We start from the raw sequence: 10,937 nt of genomic DNA on the forward strand, positions 1-10,937 counted from the left end.
TGAAAAAAGTAACTCTCTTGGTAGTGGTTGCTCTGGAGGATCCTACCATGCTTGCACATATGGCCATCAGAGTATGTATTGTGTTGGTCTAAATACTGGCCATACCTTGGGAAGAGTGGACTTGGATACCCTCCATTGCCTTTGTACAATTAGCTCTCCAAATATGCCAACATGCAATGCTAGCAAGAATCTCCCAAGACGTGTCTATTGAGACATGAGCAGATCTAAAAGGAGTGAAAGGAACATCTTGGAGGGAACAAGACTCCACTAACTGTCGTCATACAATGAGAGTTGTGGCTCTGGATCATGTCTCTCGAAAAACACTTGAGGGCTAGTAAGAGATAACCAAGTCACTAAACCCCAGGTCATATAGAAAGGCGTTATATGAAAGATACTGAAAATCCTAGCAACACCTTTTTAGATTGTCCTCGTTTGTCTACACTCCCAAAGGCAATGTTATACTGACTCGGCTCCAATGTGACAACGAGGACATGTAGGGTTAGCCTTGAACCTAGATTTTCACACATTCATTGCAATCCCTCCATGAATAGAAAGCCAAAAGAAAAGAGTGATCTTTCTATTCTTGAGGGATTTCCAGAGCTTACGTCAGAAGTTTTTCTACACAATGTGAAAATCTGAAAACCATCCCAATGGGGTGGAAGCCTCCAATCTCTTTGTTGAGCTGAAACCTTCGGGTATTTCTTACTGTGTAGCGAAAGAAGGGGAAGCTCTTCTCTCGGTGCCCCTCATCAATTCATTCCCACTCCCCTGGGTCCCACTGCAAGACCCTAATAGGGGAACCATCATAAAGCTAGAGTCTCCAAGACCCCATCGCAAGGAGAATAGAATCGAGGTCAAGATACCATTGTGAGCCCTTGTCCCACTCCATGAAACCTGCAATCTTGATAGGTTGAACTGCAACCTCCAAAAGAATATCATAAGAAGACTTGATAGGTATGCCTCTTGATTGAACATCAAAGACTAGGGTATTCTCATGTGCATCCTATAGTAAAATAATATGTAACGGAATGCCCGTTCCTAAAAATGCTCCACACGACGTGGACTCTATGATCGGCATGTCATTTGTCTCAATCCACTTTGGCGGAATGGCTGCCTGTATCTGTTGTATCTTGAGTGCACTCCCTCTAAGGTAGCCAACTATTAAAAGTCTCTAATCCTCTGGAAGTCTCATAAAGGCCTGCCAAGCGCCTAATGTAGAAGCAGGTTCCCTCTTCCATCTAGACCACTGCATATAGTGTGACACACCAAGTGGCCTTCCATGGTCATCCAAAATCAAGTCATTCCACATAATTGGCTACTTGTGAATTTCTTCACGAGAGGTGGGTGGAACTTTGTGAAGAGTGTTTTAGAAGCAGCCCCAAGGTTTCAGAATAGCAGCCTTGAGAGGGGAAGGGGGAGCTTTGAGATGGGCTGATGTAAAGATCCATCTGTTGCTAGTGTCCATCCAATCTCCTCCATGAGAAGGGGTACAAGACTGAATGCCGTGTGAGAAAAATCTTTCCAAGAATCCTGGCCAGGCATCAATCCACGTACTATGAACTTGCAAAGCAAAGCCATACACTACAAGTTCGGGTCAATAATATTGAGACCTCCTTCTCCTATGGGGAGGATGAGGGTCTCCCAAGCCACCCTAGCTACAACATCTGAGGTGCCATCTAAACCGCTCCATAGGAAGTTCTTGATAGGTCTCATGAGCAGAGCGATACAACCTCTAGATCTACACCAACATGAGCAAATGAACCAAGTAGTGGCCAATAATTCCTGATTCACAACCACAACTCTGGATGCAAGGTCAAGTATGGTTGAACTCCAAAAGATAAGTTTCCTCCTGATACTCTCCAACACGGGAGCGAACTGCTGTGCGTCGGAGAGATGCCCACCCCAACCTGGCATCCTAGATATCTGACGAAGGCTCCCCTCTAAATCCAAGTGAACCCTATGTCATTCTCTCATTCTGGAGTGTCCTCATTACTGATCCAAAAGCCATTGGATTTGTTCCAATTAATGTGTGCACCTGCCGTAATGCAAAACAAATCCATTGCCATCCTGAATGAAGTCAGTGTCTGTGGAGTGGCATCTAAAAAAACGGCCATATCATCTGCCAACTCAGTGTCTAAGAGCTCATCCTCCTGCCTCAGAGGAAGCCTGAGCCCTACAATCCCAGCTTAAGCTCTAATGTAATAGCTCATAGCCTCAGCCACAAAAAGGAATAAAAAGGGGGCTAAGGGGAATCCCTGACAAACTGATCTGGTAATCTCAAACCCGTCCCCCCTGACTCCACCAATAAGAACCTGGCTGTGGGTTGATCTGTAGAGGGTTGACACCCATCTAATCCATGAATCTGAGAAACCAAAGCGAGTAAGTGTGCTCTCCAAAAAGCCCCAGTCTACCCTGTCATAAGCTTTCTCAAAGTCCAAGAGTAGAATGGCCAACCTGTGGCCATTATGCATAGCCCAATCCGAAGCCTTCCAAAATGAGAAGATGTTATCAAAGATACTCTTGCCATGCACAAAACCCATCTGTGTATCATGGATAAGATTTGGGAGAAAGGGCTGCAGAGATGAAGGCTGATAGCAGACTTTACCTTCTGAACCAGGGATCTCAAAACCAAGTGGTTGTTCCACGTATACCTCCTCCTTGAGATCTCCATTTAGCTAGGATTTTATACAAGGTACCCAACAAGGTAATCGGTCTCCACTAAGTCAATAAATTCCTCCAACCCCCTTTCGGAATCAAATGATGAGGCCCTCCGTAAGTGAGTCTGGCATCTCACCCGAGTCCCATACACCCTGTAGGGATCAAGTAATGTGATCCCTAATCTGATCCCAAAAAGTAATAAAAAATAAAGGGGTAAGTTCATCTGAACCAGGACACTTGCCCTTGTGAAGGGCAGAGAGAGCAGTTCTGAACTCTATGTTGGTGAAGGGTGCATCAAGTGAGACAGTCATATCCCCTGTCACCAACCCAGGTAAGTGTCACCAAATAACCACTCTAGCATCATTTGTGGCCTGAGTGTCAGGATCTGCTATAACCAGGGAGGCATAGAAATCGGTGGCAACCTGCAAGACGGCATCTGGATGTGCCTAAAGAACTCGGCATGAGTCAACAAGCTGTGAGATGCTCTCCCTACTATGTCTGGGGCCAAGAGTAGAGAAGAACTGCTTGTTGACCCTACCTCCCGTCTGAGTCCAAAATGACTCTGTGGCATGAAAGGCATACTCTGCTCTCTCATCTAAAAGTGATTGCTACTGAGCCCTTGCTGTAGCAAGGCGCTCTTGGATCCAAGCATCTGTAGGCCTCTTCTGCTCCTCCCTTTGGAGGGCAGCCCATTGTTGGCGGATACCCATCTCACACCTGAGGATCTCACCCCTCCTGATACGAGCAACTAAAAGATAAAAGTCGCTAAGAGGGCTGTGGCTAAAAGTCTGAAGGAGAAAGCTGCCCATCTTGCATATGAGATACCTAGGTCCTCAACATTGTCTCTGTAAGGCCCTCCTTTGCATAAACGGGATCTGGAATCCTTAACACTAGTAGAGCGGCCCCTCACATGAGGATCTGAGACCATCAGAACCACTAGAAAACGATTCGAAGTGGACACCCTAGCTGCAATGCAAACAGTACCACCTCTGTCAAGAGCCCAATCATCCACATAAAATCTGTCAATACGTGCATGTATAGGCATCTATAATCTCCTGTTTGACCAAGAAAATAGGAGAGAGAACATGGTTGAGTGTGAAAAGCATCATCGTGCCAAGCATCCCTACCACTGTACTGAAAAAGGAAGGCATCCCACGCTTCCCTCTCTAGGGAATGAATGCCACCTTCCCTACCACCCCTTTTGCTTGAGGGCATTTCAACCATGTTGAAATCACCCCCTATAATCCAAGCATCTGCAATATGTGACCAAGAGAGCAGTTCCTTCCAAAAAAGAACACGATCTCCTCTAGAATTGGGTGCATAAAGGTTTAAAAGACCAACCTTATGCCCACCAATCAAAAGTATAATCCACTGAGCTCTGGAAGGGACTACGATCCCGTGTCCAATCACCAAGGGGAGTATAGAAGAAGAAATAAAGATGCAAGTACCTCCCTTGGTACCCAAGACAGGTGACCAAAAGGTATGGCCTGAAAGAAGCTTACCCAACTTGGCACAATCCCTGACATCCAATTTGTGTTCCTGAATCATCAAAACGTTCATGGGACCCCCAGTAACACCTGGATGAAGTTGGTTACGAATCAGTTGCCTACAGCGGTGGTGAGGTACACCCCCGAGGCCCTGAACATTCCAATTGACAATCCTCATCTGCGAAAGGATGCTTGATGGAAGATCTTACCCGACCTTGTAGCGGAGAAAGCCCTCTCCTGCGAAAAGTTCCTCCTATCAAGAGGAGGGAAGTCAATTGGGGAAAGCACACCCACACCTGCTGAGGGGGAAACTTTGTCCACGGATGTCTGAAAGATGTGCTCCCTAAGTGTAGAGGGTACAAACTCCTCCCTACCTCAAACTCTACCAAGTCTGCTAGAATAGAAAAAGAGTTCCTGCAAAGTACCTCTGGCGCAGGAGTGCGAAGGAGCCTTGCAGAAGGACGAGTGGAGCCAATAACCCCCTTACCTCTGTAAGATCTAGCCAAATGTGTAGGAGAGGGAGGGGGGTGCTGCAAGAACTCGGCATGCTACATGGCCTCGACGTGAATCTTCATGGCCTCAGCCACAACTTTGGCATTGTTCTCAAGTAAGGCACGGGTCTCTGCCAAAAGCTTCTCCCTAGGTGAGGGCTCCTACACATGAACACCTAAAGGGGCAGGAGCAGTCTCATCTGCACATGGAATCAGGACAAGAATGTCTCCTGCCTGAAGAGACGTGTCTGTGTTACCACCATTGGTAGCCTGAGGTGGAACTGGCTCCCCAACTTTGATAGGTACCCAACGGGGGATGACCAAAATAGGACGTGTTGACTTTCATGTCCGTGCTATAGAAGTACCAAGACGAGAGGCTGACGGTCTTAGCTCTCAGACAGTGTAACACGTGCGGACATTTTGGCACATTTTGTGAAAACAAGCATTCTTCTGTACCGTTCTTTGTTCCCTTGGTTTTCTTGTTGGCACTCACACACGGGGTGGGTTGAGCGCACATGAAAGAGAGGAGGAATGGGGTGAATGTCCAATCAGGTGCCTGGGTGCTTAAGTGCAGGACGCGTCACGGGAGGCATGACGGGTGTGAGACCTCGGCGGACAAGGGGACGTAGGTCGTGGAGGCCCCTGGGTACATTTTTTGTCATAACTTTTGCATTCGGACTCTGATTAAGGAGCTTCTTGAACCGTTGCGATGGGCACGTCGTGCTCTTTGAGGTTAAGACAATGGATGCCCATGTTGGGACTCCATACGGGAGTTATTCAGGCTGAATCCAACATGAGTCTTGGCTATGTTTGAGGGATGCAGAGTCACCTCAAGACCTCCCATAGCTAAGGGAGAGGTGCAGCACCTTACACTTGGTAATAAAACCCTCAAGAAATCCAACCAATATTGTCCATGTTCTATAAACAAGTGAAAGATATGCCTCATGTGAATGTGTAGGCGTTTTAACATTTTCTTGAGTCATGCCCTCAAGCAATCTAGATTGTGTTTTGCCATAGATCTTAGAAATGCTTAGTGTTTGTCGCAATTATCACAATGTCATGTTGGCTAAAGAGGCCACCTTAACACCTTGCTTATTAGTAACATATATGATGTTTTGTGTGGTCTTCTAGACACATTGTTGGCCTTCTTAATTCTTACATTTTGTTACTCTTTTGCTTCTTCCTTGGCACTTTGTCACTACTTTTCATCAAGAGTTACCACATGTCTGATTCTAATTAATGCCTATGTCACATTTTTTAGCACACACTTCTGCTGATCTGCTTTTAGTTTAGTGTTTAGGATGTATAAGCATATTTAGTTTACATGGATTAAACTCCCTGTTTGGACTTGAGAATTATGGTATATGAGAAAGCCCTACTAAGCATATCGCAATTTAGTATATCATACATACATATATATGCTTTTTGTTTACGCATGTGTTTGGTACAAAATTACAATTGGACCTTGACAATGGTGGAGTAAGTTGATTAACTTAGATTGACCATTATAGACCCAAAGTGTTGATTTCACTACATCTACGTAGCATTAATGGTGCAATGGAAGCTCAAGTGGTTTGGGGCTTTGCTCCCTATGTTCAATTCCACTGGAGGAAGGACCTTGTTGTCTTTTAGCATAGGCCATGAGCGAGAGAGCACATGGTGTGCTCGACAATGCTACCTCCATTATTTCATTTTCTCTAGCTTTTATGGAGTAGTTTGAAAGTTATTATGGGGGGGTGGAGAGCGAGCATGCACGTGTGTGTGCATGAGAGAGAGAGAGAGAGAGAGAGAGAGAGAGAGAGAGAGAGAGAGAGAGAGAGAGAGATAGAGAGAGAGAGAGAGAGAGTTAATGGCGGCATGCATGTCCAAAATTAATTGGGAGGACACTTTTTTTCAGAAGTGTTAGTAGAGCCCTTTTGCTTGGAAGGTAGCATAGTGGTGCTAAAACCATTGAGCCAAGTGCCCATGAAACACTAAAGGTTTATCTAAATCATGGGAAGCATTATAAGCCCCTTTAGTGAAAGCATGGGAACTATTATGTGTCCATTAGGGAATATATCAAGCATACTTATAGTACAATGTTAACTTAAAAACATGAAAATAAAGTAGAGAGAGGCATCACCCCATATCTAGAAAAATGAATAGCAAGTGTGTCAAAATCTTTTGAGCCCTTGATTATAGATTAAGAGAGATGTTCCTCTTTGCAAGTCACCCACATACGTCAAGAATATCCACACCAAAAATTCATGAACCTCTTAGAGGACCATGATTGGCTTCCTTAGAAGTCATTTTGTTGAAGACATACCATTGTGTGAATGTTTTAGGAACATGCTCAAATCAAGGGTTGTAAGAAGTCATTCCACTCGCAGTTTGAAGACAAAACTACATGATTTAACAAGCAATGCTCTAAAATATCAATGCAAGATTGTTTCGTGTGATGACTCTATCATTCACGAATAGTCCAAGGAGAGGCTCTTCCCAAATGGAACCACTCTACTTTTATTCTAAAGTGGAACATTTCCCTAAATGTATAGAGGACACGATGTTACATGATGAGATGCATGCATGTATTGTAGAGCTTGGGGAAGGGTACCCAGCATGTGAGGGGAATTTGTTGGAAGAAGAACAAAAGGCATTAGATGCATGAGGTATTTGTTGCTATGAGAATGTTTATGGAGGAGCACAAGTATGTGCTTGCATCCTAATGAAAATGCTCATTGAAATGCTTTTTTCATCCTCACATTGAGTATATCCCCCCTAAATGTTTTGCTGCCACGTGGCATTCCTCTTCTAAATTAAACCAATATAGTTGTACATAATTTAATCTTTCATCCTCACATTGAGTACATGTGCCATGTGGCATTCCTCTACTAATTTAAACCAATGTAGTTTCATACAATGTTGGAATTCCTCATGAACACCATCCTTTAAAATGAGTATCTTGAGATTGGTTGTCCATTAAGATAATAGATAGGAGGTCTCAAGAAAGAATAGGCAAATAGTTTTATGCCCAATGTTTTCATTGTCTTTAAACACTTTTAAGTATCTTTCAATGTTATTGCACCTTTGGGAGCTCACTTGCTTTCTCAAACATGCTTTGGGCATGATCCTCCTCGTTCTTTCAAGACTTTGGGATTTCATGTGGATACTCTTTAACTTCTATACTCCTATTTCAAATGTAGTTTTGATAGGGCGATCTGTTTAAACATGTATGCCGCATATAAAAGATATTAGAGAATTGTTTCTTTGTTATGGCTTTTGTTGGAGTTTGTTTATTCCTTTTCATAAATTATTATGATATTAGAAAATTTTTTCCTTGTTGTGCCTTTTGCTAAGGATTTCTTATTACTCCTTGCCATCGTGAGTGCTCGAAGAGCTACACATCGCTAGACCCCCACACAGAGGCGAGCTGAGATCATAGCCCCTCTACACCATCATTCGGTGTAGCCATAGCTCATGGGTCGTGGCTATCATACACACCAAACCGCCTCCCAAGGGCTGGCTATAGCTGAGCTTCGAGACCCGCACATGAGCCAAGTTCGCCACCAAGAGTTCAAATAGCCAGCATCCCATTTTTGGTGCATCGAGTGGCAACCATCCTCATCACTTATCCTTACTCCATCTGGTCAAGATGGGATAGTGTTTGATGTGTAGGTAGAAGGGGCACCTAGTCAAACATTGTACAAGAGGCTTGAGTAGGGTGAACCCCTCCTCACAGGAGACACAGAGACAACATATTGACACGAGAAAGGATAACACAGCAGTAGTAGTAGGTAGGGTCCCAAACCCCATGGGTTGAGACTTCGAAGGGAAGGTGAACCAACATAGGGAAAAAGAAGCAAAGCAAATGGGCTAGAAAGAATCAACTTCAAGAGACGAGCATAGGTAGCAACACAGGCATAGGAAGATCAAGTTTATGGCCCGTGGATGGGCATACCACGAGACCTAAAGAGAGAGCCTTTGACTTCAGAACATTCTTCACATCCCTCTGGAGGAGAGACTCCTCGCCTACCACCACAGGACACCACGCAACACCAGGAGTGGGCATCAAAGACTCCCAGAGCACCAGTGCCCTCGCCCCTTCCCTCAAAGATCGGAGAGGGAGCCACAAAGATCGCAAGTACCACTGTTGCAGCGAGTGATAGGCCTCGCCTGGTCGCGTTCCCCATCCTCCTTGGATCCACCTTCCCCCCACCTTCCCCACCTCAACCTTCGCCGCCTCTGTCTCCTATGGTGATTACCCTCCTTACCTAGCCCCCCTCGCCAACCCCCTCTCCTTCCCCATAGACAACGGTAGCCTCACCTGAGGCCTCTTCCTCGGGAAACCTACTAGGTCCGACAGTGGACTCCTCTTTTGTGAGTAAGGGGAAGGCAAAGGCTTCTATGCCAACCTCTCCTCGGCAGCAGCAGCTGGGCAGTGCTTTGGGCACACAGGATACAACTTCTTCTCATACTTCTAGGGAGAATGGCTCCGAGATTGAGTCCTCACACCTCCGCATGCAATCAAGCCAACCTTTGCTGAGGGAGTTTTGGCGACTGGGACCTTGGGACTATTTGGAGATCTTGGATATTACCCTATGCCCCTAAAGCGAACCATTGATCCTGCAACCTCGAAAAGGGGGCACCAGCATGGTGGGATCTCGAACCCACCTAGTTTGCCTCCACATGGAGGAGAAGTGGAATCCAGAGCTTTTTGAGCGACGATGGAGCACAAGGTATACTAGATGATATACCAGTGAATGGGACCTCGGGGTATGGATCTTTGGTTGGCCCATGGTAGTTTTGCATATTTTTAGCTTGGCTTTTCTCGAATAAAGCCCGGGTTAGGCTTGGCCATAGTTGTGATTCATTTGCCACTAGTGGCAGTTTTCACACAACTTCACTACTGGATGCTACATTAGTGCGCCGACCTTTTTCGTGTAGATGTCTCTTTCATGCAGTATTGGGCTCTGAGGGTTGGGATTGAGTGAGTGGCGATGTTGGTTCGTCGACGAACACAGATTATTGACCCTCTAAACCCTAGAAAAAGTCACCAAAATATGGTTTCCTAGAACAAGCTCTCACGCCCAAGCGAGCCTTATTCACTACTATTGTCCCATCTCCATGAGTTTGATGGTGGTGAGTAGGAACGTGCATTGGCTTCATGACCGTGTGCGTAGCCAGCCGCGTAGTACTATGCTAAGAATTGCAACGGGCTTTGGTAGGTAGACCAATTGATTTCTCTTGATTCAGGAGCACATGTTCTTAGTAATAGCAGACATAACACGCTGTGATTGTCTTCTCCCTAGGAAGGCCACGAACATCTGGTCCCCAACAGTTGGTAGAAGTGGTAGAGTATGCGTTTTGATATCTCAAGCACTAGCCTCAGGGGTTTTTGCATAGGGTGAGCTCATTCCAGGCTACATGGTGTGGATGGGCCTTTAGGTAGGAGAGGCCCGAATTGGTATCCTGAATGTGTACACACCTGCTTGTTGCCGGCAACAGCGTCCAGCTTTTAGGTGGCGGCTCATGGATTGCCTCCTAGAGGTGGACTCATGGATTGTTGGGGAGACTTCAATAACCTTGAGCTCATGGAGGATAAGGAGGGAGGAGCCTCTTTCACAAAGATGCCAGCTAGCGAGAGTACTTGGAAGCAATTCATTTTTTCAATCAGTGGTAGGGATCCTTGATGCAAGCCAAAGTTTTCCAATCTTCCAAGCAGCCTGTGCTTTTCCTTTGGCCAGCGACGGCATGATGGGCTGCTAGAGCGTCTGGATGGATTCTATATCGGTGATTGGGATCTACTCCGTTGCGACTCCACTGGCATTCTAGTAGCACGTACTATGATGTCACACCACTCGCCAATAGTTCTTTATTTGGAGCAGCCCCGCTATGGACTCCGGGTTTGATACCAGATAGTCTCTTATAGGAGGAGAACGTCCAACAGTTGATGGTAGAGCTCTGGAGATAGCTTGAGGACAATCTTATTGAGGGGTGGGTGACATGGGTGGCTGAGGGGATTTAGCAAAGCAGTCAAGAGCTATAGGGCCAGGCCTGAGATGAAGAGCTGCTCTTCAAGAGCGGGAGCGAGCTTTGGCTCAAGATCTTGCATCCATCGAGAGACTCAAGGAGCAGGACACGGGGTCCCAGTGGCTTAGGAACCATCTAGAGTGCACACACTCGGAGCTATAGGACTTGGAGGTCCCCGTAGAGTAGAGTTCTCTTACCACTCTTCTCGGGCCAGATGGGTGCAATAGGGGGATAGGATGACTAGACAATTTCTCTAGACCATAGGACCACGATCGGTAGGGATCCACTTATA

This window comes from Dipteris shenzhenensis, chromosome 20, assembly GCF_047967505.1.
Source record: "Dipteris shenzhenensis isolate YYH24624 ecotype China chromosome 20, Dip_SZ_1.0, whole genome shotgun sequence".
NCBI classification, from domain to species: domain Eukaryota; kingdom Viridiplantae; phylum Streptophyta; class Polypodiopsida; order Gleicheniales; family Dipteridaceae; genus Dipteris; species Dipteris shenzhenensis.